The following is a 9833-nucleotide window of genomic DNA, read 5'->3' on the forward strand; positions in this document are numbered from 1 at the left end:
ACTTATGTATTTTAATAAATTATTGAATAATAAAATGTTATATAACTTTTCTTTTACCCCCCTCCCCTTCCTGGTATCTATTTCAAGTATTTTTGTCAGGTTCAAATCGTTCACCAGCATTGTTGGCATGTTAGATGTACATCACATAGAATATTAGGATTGGGAGAACTTAATGTTTGTTGACCACCTGTAAACTGAGTTTTATAAATCTTGAAGGGCTCTCGGAAGATCCACCCGCTGCCTGGACCCGCAGTAAAATCTCCGATTAATATGGAGCCGCAACCATCAACATCGATATACCATGATGTTTCTGCTGGCGACGTTGCGGCGTTACTCAGTTCCAAATAAAGATTACCAACGCCAAATTAGCAAAATTTAACCGGTAACCAAGACTCAGTCTATCCACGACCAGCAAGCAACATCACAAACGAGGTTGTAGTGTGCAGCTCACGAGTCAGCGACGACCGATTTCAACGAAAGTCATTCCGTCAGTGGAGTACCGCAGTTGCACGGCATGTTTGCCAATGCATAGATCTGTGGAGGAACTTTTAACTTCAACATAAACTGTGTATCGTAGTCGCCAAGTTTAAGTTCTGGTTCTGTCGTGGTCCCAACTAAAGGGCGACAGTCGTCGTGTCGCGTCCTGTTCGATATGGGACTCATAGCGACGTATACAACGCGTGTAAAATACATTGTTTATTTACATGATATTCGAACACGCGCTGCGCTACGACCACCGCGCTTAAACATCTACGAGTTATTTATTCGGACAATGACTCAAATTAGACGTCTGATTATTTTATTTTCACACGTACAGCGACTCGCGTTCTACACTGACAAGCGTTGCTAGGTCGCAGCACTGTCTTGGAGCATATTAATGGGCAATTGGGTTCCCCGATCTAAATTTCTATCCCGGTCTGTGGCATTTATTATTTTTTGTATACTAGAAGAAAACGTACTAATAATTCAAAATTACGTACGTATTGGAGGCCGTGGCGTGTGTGTTTTAAAATGATGTGTGCATTTAAAAAAAAACGGCGTGACTGTGCGTTTTAATGGTATGTGCTTGGGTGTTTTAAAAAACGTGTGTTTTAAAAATGACGCGTGAATTAAAAATGATGTGTGTCTTAAAATGACGTGTGTGTTTTACAATTAAGTGTATTTAAAATAACGTGTGTGTTTAAAAGGACATGTGTATTTTAAAAATAATGTGTGTTTTAAAAATAATGTGTGTTCAAAAACATAACGTGTGTGTAAAAACGATGCGTGTGTTTAAAAACGACGTGTGTGTTTTTAAAAATGGCGTGTGTTTAAAAACGACGTGTGTGTTAAAAAAATGACGTGTGTGTTTTTAAAAATGGCGTGTGTTTAAAAATGACGTGTGTGTTTAAAAATGACGTGTGTGTTTAAAAATGACGTGTGTGTTTTTAAAAATGACGTGTGTGTTAAAAACGACGTGTGTGTTTTTAAAAATGGCGTGTGTGAGGTCGAATGAAAATTTCGTGTGTGTAAAAAGAAAAAAACGCGTGCATTAACTTATTTACTCCTGTGGGGGCGCTGTTTTGAATAGATTTTTTTTTTCGTGTGTGTGTGCAAATAAACGCGTGCGTTAACTCTTTTGCGCCTGTGGGGGCGCTATTTGAGAGATTTATTTCGTTTGTGTGTTAAAAAAATCGCCTGTGGAGGCGTCCTCTCAAGTGGTAGCCATTTTCGTTTGTGAATTTTTATAACGTCAATAAAGAAAAGAAAATTTCTATAACGTCAATAAAGAAAATAAAATTTCTATAACGTCAATAAGGAAATAAAAAGGAACTTGTCCAGCACGAACGTTTTATTCATTTTGCCCTATAAATTTACCGACACTGTGTATACCTCAGAGACCTGGTGATTTATTCGTGTGGTTGGTTGCTGAAGACAATGCTTGGACGTCTGGTACAATGGGGCAGAACAAAGTACTCATACTGGTCTCACAGGCGCTCGGAACGTTTCTTGGATGACCTAAAGTAGGGTCGGCATAGTTAATCAGTCGCCGGTACATTCGCCTACTACTCATATGATAACACAATGTAGGAAAGCGTTTACACCATGACACCGAAATTGTCCGAAAATAACACGATTTTCAAAATTGTATTTCGAAACTTCACACAACTCAAGCATGATATCGGTAGAAACAATCGATCGACTTTTTTTATATGAGTGGTAGGCAAATGTACCGGCGACTGACTAAATATGCCGAGCCTACTTTAGGTCATTTTTTATTATCCAAGAAACGTTCCGAACGCCTGTGAGACCAGTATGAGTACTTTCTTCTGCCCCATTGTACCAGACGTCCACACATTGTCTTCAGCAACCAACCACACAAATAAATCACCAGGTCTCTGAGTTATACACAGTGTCGGTAAATTTATAGGGCAAAATGAATAAAACGTTCGTGCTGGACAAGTTCCTTTTTACGTATCTTATTGACGCTATAGAAATCCACAAACGAAAATGACTACCACTTGAGACGACGCCTCCACAGGCGTGAATAGATTAATGCACGCGTTTTTTTTGCACACACACACGAAAAAAAAAATCATTCAAAACAGCGCCCCCACAGGCGTAAATAAGTTAATGCACGCGTTTTTTTTCTTTTTACACACACGAAATTTTCATTCGACCTCACACACGCCATTTTTAAAAACACACACGTAATTTTTTAATACACACGTCGTTTTTAACACACACGTCATTTTTAAAAACACACACGTCATTTTTAAACACACACGTCATTTTTAAACACACGCCATTTTTAAAAACACACACGTCATTTTTTAACACGCACGTCGTTTTTAAACACACGCCATTTTTAAAAACACACACGTCGTTTTTAAACACACGTCATTTTTAAAAACACACACGTCGTTTTTAAACACACACGTCATTTTTAACACACGCCATTTTTAAAAACACACACGTCATTTTTTAACACGCACGTCGTTTTTAAACACACGCCATTTTTAAAAACACACACGTCGTTTTTTAACACACGCCATTTTTAAAAACACACACGTCATTTTTAAAACACACGTTTTTTAAAACACCCACGCCATTTAATATACACACATGATTTTTTTAAAGCACATACCATTAAAACGCACAGTCACGCCGTTTTTTTTAAATGCACACATCATTTTAAAACACACACGCCACGGCCTCCAATACGTACGTAATTTTGAATTATTAGTACGTTTTCTTCTAGTATACAAAAAATAATAAATTTACATTCCGCGCCTCGTATGGCACGTTCTTTTTTTAATATGAAATAATCAAATATGGGACATATGTATAATAACAGAACCCCACACCCTCCCCGTGGCTTCGCTCGTGAAAGTACGGCAGCAGGATACACCGCATCACTCGTGAAAATAACTTCCACACGCAATAAAAGCCACGGGGAGGGTATCTGTCATAATACTTCATTATCACTGAAAACATTTTCCCCCTGAAATAAATTCCAGTGAATATGCCATTTCCCTCATACTCTATTGAGAAACAGCGCAGTGAAAATTGGATTCACATGTAATGCTTGAAAACATGTCAGCAAAAATAAATTAAGTGAAATTCTACGTGACTTCATAATAGTTGGGAATGAACACATTACACCCGACCCTACCACTCCATATACAATGTAAAATACACCCCAAAACATCCTTTCACCCACAGTTACTACCGTGTTTCACCAGTGTATTCTATTTGACGTCAGGAGAAATTGAAATAAACAAATTAATTATAATTTCAGCCTCTAGTTGACCACTGATTAAATAAACTACCTCGTCTTTATGTCAACTTGCAGTTATTCGTTGCCTACATCAGTGACTTCAAAATATATGTTTCAATCCCAGGAATTTCACTCGCTGTTAATTGCATGGGAGTGCCAGTCTTTAATGAATTTTTATTGTCATGTCAATTTCTTGCGATTACTCGGAACATTAAGCTGTAACCACATACCGCCTAGGTGCTGTAATTAAATCCTGGTGTAAGCACCATATGAACTATGAACAATGCATGTGAAGCCAGCTGTGGGGTATATTCAATCCTATAGATTTCTCATTGTTTGGTAACTATTTGCTGCAAATGCAACAAAAATCAATATAAAAAAAATTACCCACACAGTATTTTACAGGTTACTTGTTATTACATATGTTCCATACTTGATTATTTCGTATTAAAGAAAGAACGTGCAAACCGGGATGGAATTTAGGTTGGGGAACCCCATTGCCCATTAATATGTTCCAATATAAGTGTTACGCCCTAGCAGCGCGTGTCAGTGTAGAACGCGCCCGGAGAACGCGTGTCACTGTTTGTTTGAAATTAAAATAATCAGACGTTTAAATCTGAGTCACTGTCCGAATAAATAACTCGTTGACGTTTAGTTGGGACCACGGCAGAATCAGAACTTGAACTGGACGACTATGATACACAGTTTATGTTGAAGTTAAAAGTTCCGCCACAGAATTGTGCATTGACAAACATGCCGTGCAACTGCGGTACTCCACTGACGGGATGACTTTCGTCGACAGCGGTTGTCGCTGAGCTGCACGCTACAAATTCGTGTGTGATGTTGCTTGCTGGTCGTGGATTGACTGAGTCTTGATTACCGGTTAAAATGTTGCTCTTTTGGCGTTGGTATTTTTTATTTGGAACTGAGTAACGCCGCAACGTCGCCAGCAGAAACCTGGTATCTCGATGCTGATGTTGCGGCTGCATAGTAATCGCTGAGTTTACTGCTGGTGGATCTTCTGAGAGCCCTTCAAGGTTTATAAAACTCAGTTTCCAGGTGGTCAACATACATTAAGTTCTCCCAATCGTAGTATTCCATGTAATGTACACCTGACATGCCAAAAATGTTGTTGAACGATTTGAACTGGATAAAAATAGCAGACGAAAATGTGTTTACAAAATAAAAATAGTTCGGTAGCCAATGAAAATACCATGTTCATTTGCATATCGACCGTGAAAATACCGAAAACATTATTGCATGGGTGATATGCAAATTAGTTTGGGCCAAAATAAGTGACTGCCTGAAAGTACCATTACTGTTCAAATTTCATTTCACTCCGCAAGTATATTCATGTGCCACAAGGGGAAAATATCGTACTTCTAAATATTGTTTATTTCGAAAAACTGTACTCCTGAAGGGACTACTTTGTTTGCTCTCAGACCTCATTTGCATATGGGTTGTGGAAATACCGATTTTGATTTCAGGGACGAATCAAAATAAACTGCAGTACATATGTAATAATGCACATACTCACATTTCTATGTGTAGAATATCGGTGTATTTAGTCAAATATGACGTAATTTGAAATGACGCAATTGCTATGTGTGACGGTATATACTATGGATTATTTATTGTGTATTTTGTTAAACATGTTTATTTTAGTAGAAGTCGATTGTGCACGTAGAGGGCGGTATATAAGCTAATTTAATGCTACAGTCTCGGGAATATAAATACCAAATAAGAGAGAGAAAATATTTTTACAATTATCAAAACAGATTTAATAATATTGAGCAAAACATATAGCGTATAACCATTGTGTATACATTTACACCATTTTGTTGTTGTTGAATATTACCAATGCAAGACGTAATTAATACATCATGGATAGAAAAACGTGCTCACAAAATTAGGTGATATCAGAAAAAGACGAGATTTATGACTTTGCGGAATTAAAACGGAATGATTTTTAAAGGGGCACTTCCAGTTGAGTCTAATCTCACCGCAAATTTACTTTCTGGATTAAAATTACAATGGACAACAAAAGAGAGATTAACTTTGTAAACAACATAAACAGTAGTGTCCCATGATTCTTTGGTGCAATCCATGGGATTGAGCGGTTCCCCTTTAAATATTGACGCCGCCAAATTTCAGCGCAGAGGTCAATAAGTATGTTAGTCCGCCCGATGTGACCATGGCCTTTAGTGACTAATTTTCCGGTACTTTGATATGTTGACAGCGTGATTGATCCAACTAGCCACTTCATACCAAAGCTTATTTGTCAATACACACGCATTTATTGGAAAAAAAGCATTTCTGCACGCAGAGGGCGCTTTTATTTATATATCCAGTCGCTTGAATCAGTAGACAACGGTTTTATACACTGCCCATTCATAGGAAATAGAAATGTTTTATAAATTTGTAGTTTAAATTGTTTCAGAGGTTTTCATAACTACTTTCTGAAATCTCCTGGGTTTTCATGCTTCCGAGGTTACTGGGCCGGGTATTCCACTCAACGTTCAACATTCGATTTGTGTGAGTTTGTCTGATGTGTGCCACTTACCACTTTGAAAATAACGCTTCCAAATGTTGAATATATTCCGCTTTTCAAATAAACCGATATACACGCATTTTCCACCGAAACCGCCACCGTGAAAATCATTCTGTTTCTGTCATTGACCTAGATGGTATTAATAACAGACATTCATAATCTTCAAGTTGGCCGACGAATCTACCGTTTTATACTGCCTTGCATTGGATTTGCTAAACAGTGTTGCTCGTTTTGGTACTGGCAATAACTGTGGCATTGACAATTTCACGTGAACTCTAACCCGAAACGTATTTATTACACACCAACTACCGAACGTGTTAACTATAACCTGTGGTTAACTTAGTCTCAACAAGTCGCAATCGAGCGTTGGTCAGATGGTGTCAACAAGTGGCGAACACGTGACCAATATTGATTTGCCATGTGGCAGTGAAATAGAAATGGGCTTTCACTGCTCACTGACAGTCAATATGGTGATGCACACATCGACATTTGTTTTAAAACTACTGCATACTGAACAACTCTCGATTGTCCACTGAATTCATCACCTGGAGTTAATTATTACTACTATATGAATGCTACTTTAGTAGTCGGCCAATCTCCGACCACACATTGTGTCAGCTGTGCAAAGGCACGTGTAAATTCTTCTGCTGAGTTCATCAAAATTTACATACAGACGCCACAAACAAATCTATAGTTACGGTAAGCATGACGTCTTTTATTTTCTCTCCGTAAACGAATTTATTCTGACTTTCCTACACATTTTCACACGTAATTGCAAGCTATCACAGTATACGTTTTATGAGTCATTTTGAAACCTCAGATTAGCATAAAATACAGAATCCTGGTTTCGCTACATTGTGTCGCGTGGGTGCGAATAGCTCGTCTCTTCAACGTCACTGCAGTATCAGCTGTAGCGCATTTTAATTAACATGCTTCCCTAAAGTTATAATTACAACAGCCAGTACACTGTGTTATGAAAGGACGTGTCGGTGCTATATTAAGCTTCCGAGCCCCCGTTTTTCAAAAAAAAAGAACGTGGCGTAATTGAAAAAAAAAAAAAAAAAACGCACAATCGCTTGCCCGTGAATTACGTGCTTGTGTATGCATGATGTCAGGGGCGATTCGTTTGAACTTGGTTGAGTGGCGGGAAATATTCTACATATTTATAACATGTTTTTATTTACTTTTCCCTCAATTATTATGCATGAATAACTTCATTTTTTACATTGTATAAACAATAACATTTAAGATGACAGTTTGAGTTTAATATTCTGGATTACTCGAGCATCTGTTAATACAGGAATGACATGAATTATAATTTGCATTTTTTTGTAGTTTAGAATTTACAATTTAAAGACTCTCCTAAAACTGAGCATGTTTATCAAATTTTCCAGTTATGTCTGGTAATTACTGGTTTACTATATAGATGGTTTATTACCGGATATTTCCTTTTCTATTGGGACTTGCTTTGTGGCGCTACAAGTCCATTCCTTTGTGTGCGTGCAGTTGTTAGAATATGATAGATTGCGTACGATTGTCGATTTTTTAGGGGATATACATGTACATCTATTTTGTGATTTCATTAAAAATTGCCAACTAGCAGTCGGACCTAGCAGTCGGACCTAGCAGTCGGACCTAGCAGTCAGAACTATTTACTGGTATATCATGCTGCAATACCTTCAATTGCATTCATTCATTTGTCACTCAAGGAAACGTTTCTTGTAGGATGTGTTGTAATACACAATTTCTTTTGCGTGTTTTATTAATTTTTGATTGTATAAGAATGTATACAAAATTAGAAAACTATATGCAACACAAAGCCCATAATGATTGTATATTGATGCTTTTAAATAATTAATTATTGTATTTTTTATTTTGTTTTTTAGGCAAAGAATATTAATAGTAGTGAGAGGGATAGTGGGGCTGGGAGTGGGCATGAGAGGAGGGGGGGGGGAAGACTGAGACTGATGGTGTTAGTGGGGCGGGTGGTAATGGGTGTGGGCCTGATGCGGGGAGGGGGAGGGTCAGGGATGGAGGTTCGTTGGTACCTGCCAGGGAGGGGGTTGCGGGATCGTCCTTGGGGTTGGGTGCTTGGTCCCAGGAAATGGAAAACCTCAACCGACAAGGACCAGTACCAGGTAAGCATAATTTTAATTGCATCTTTTGAAATTAAATGTTATCCATGATTTCATGTGTTGTCATAACACGTACATTTAAAGTAACATTCAAATCATGAACAAGAAACACTAACCTCAGTAACAATTCTGGACAAAAATCGGTGTATGTTTGAGGTGTAATTTAGAAGCTTTTAGCGGGAATTTTGGATTTTAGGGTGCGAATCGGGTGTGTTTGGCGTGTTTTGTGGATGTGGTTTCAGGTAAAAGAAGGAAGTACTTCAATTGGGTATCTTTGGGATAAGCTTCATCTTCGGTTCATTTAGAAATGTACATTTCATGTGCTTTTGAGATGACAATCTTGTGTTATTTTGTGTACATGCGGTTAGGGTGAGCTCTGGATGTTTATAGGGTGTGTTCTATCACATACCACTCAATTATCAGACTTAAATCGTGAATTGTCATAAATTAGAGAAAATAAACTGATTCTATATACTGAATATAGTTAGGTAATCTGACAATAAATGTAATACTTTACAGGAATTTTAAATATATTTTTTTATAGATAATATGAAAAATATATATTTTATTCATCCAAATTTCTCTTAGGCTAAATATAACTAGGGTGCGACTCATTGACAACAATTCCTGAGTTCATAAATGTGTACGTGATCACTCGTGTACCAGCGGTTGTTTTAGGGATTGGTCGGTGTTATAATGAGCATGCAAAATAAACAATGAGCGAGTCCTTGTTTACCAAGAGACTAAGCTAGTTTGTAATTGGCTTGGAAAAACATATCAGTGACCATAGCTAAAATAATTTCATCATTACCAAAACCTCATGTAGATAAAAACTTGTATCACTGTATCATTCATATAGCGAAGTTTGTCATATATGTATTTTCAGTAAATCTGTGTTGAGTTTACAAAAGTAGAACAATATCTCGCCTCTCACATCTTAATTCCATACACAGGCAAGGCTGCAATTCTCTTCATGTTTAGTTACAGGTCGCCGTCGAAGTCGAAAAAAGAAAAAGTTTAGGATGCCCAATATGTTCACAGGTCTGCCTATGGGAGGTAAACAATACACATATACTTTATATAAGTAACATTATTGAAATGCTCAAAACTCCATTTGAAAAGTTATACTACATGGTTATATTAAATACAAAAACTAAATACAAATACAAGACAGTGAATAAGTAAATACAATCTATTACTATAATGTAATATTTTCCATTTATAGATATAATTCAAACCACCATATATGTAGAGAGTGTAGCCAAAACATGCATGTAATTATTTGGAGCATATTATTGGCTATGTTAAAACGTGGTATTCCATGAACTAGATTCAAACAAGCATGCCGATTGATTTGATACTTGATGTGATTACTGTCTGAGCAGAC

General features: G+C 37.3%; 1 long non-coding RNA gene across 1 annotated transcript; it reads left to right on the forward strand.

The window, feature by feature from the left end:
• The first annotated feature begins 8217 nt into the window (after positions 1 to 8217).
• LOC144356795 (uncharacterized) lies at positions 8218 to 9461 on the forward strand. The gene is made up of 2 exons (XR_013421530.2): positions 8218 to 8449; positions 9428 to 9461. It is a non-coding gene; the product is annotated as an uncharacterized LOC144356795 (long non-coding RNA).
• Positions 9462 to 9833: the final 372 nt, after the last annotated feature.

The sequence above is a fragment of the Saccoglossus kowalevskii genome, chromosome 5 (genome assembly GCF_978046115.1).
Source record: "Saccoglossus kowalevskii chromosome 5, keSacKowa6.1, whole genome shotgun sequence".
NCBI lineage: Eukaryota > Metazoa > Hemichordata > Enteropneusta > Harrimaniidae > Saccoglossus > Saccoglossus kowalevskii.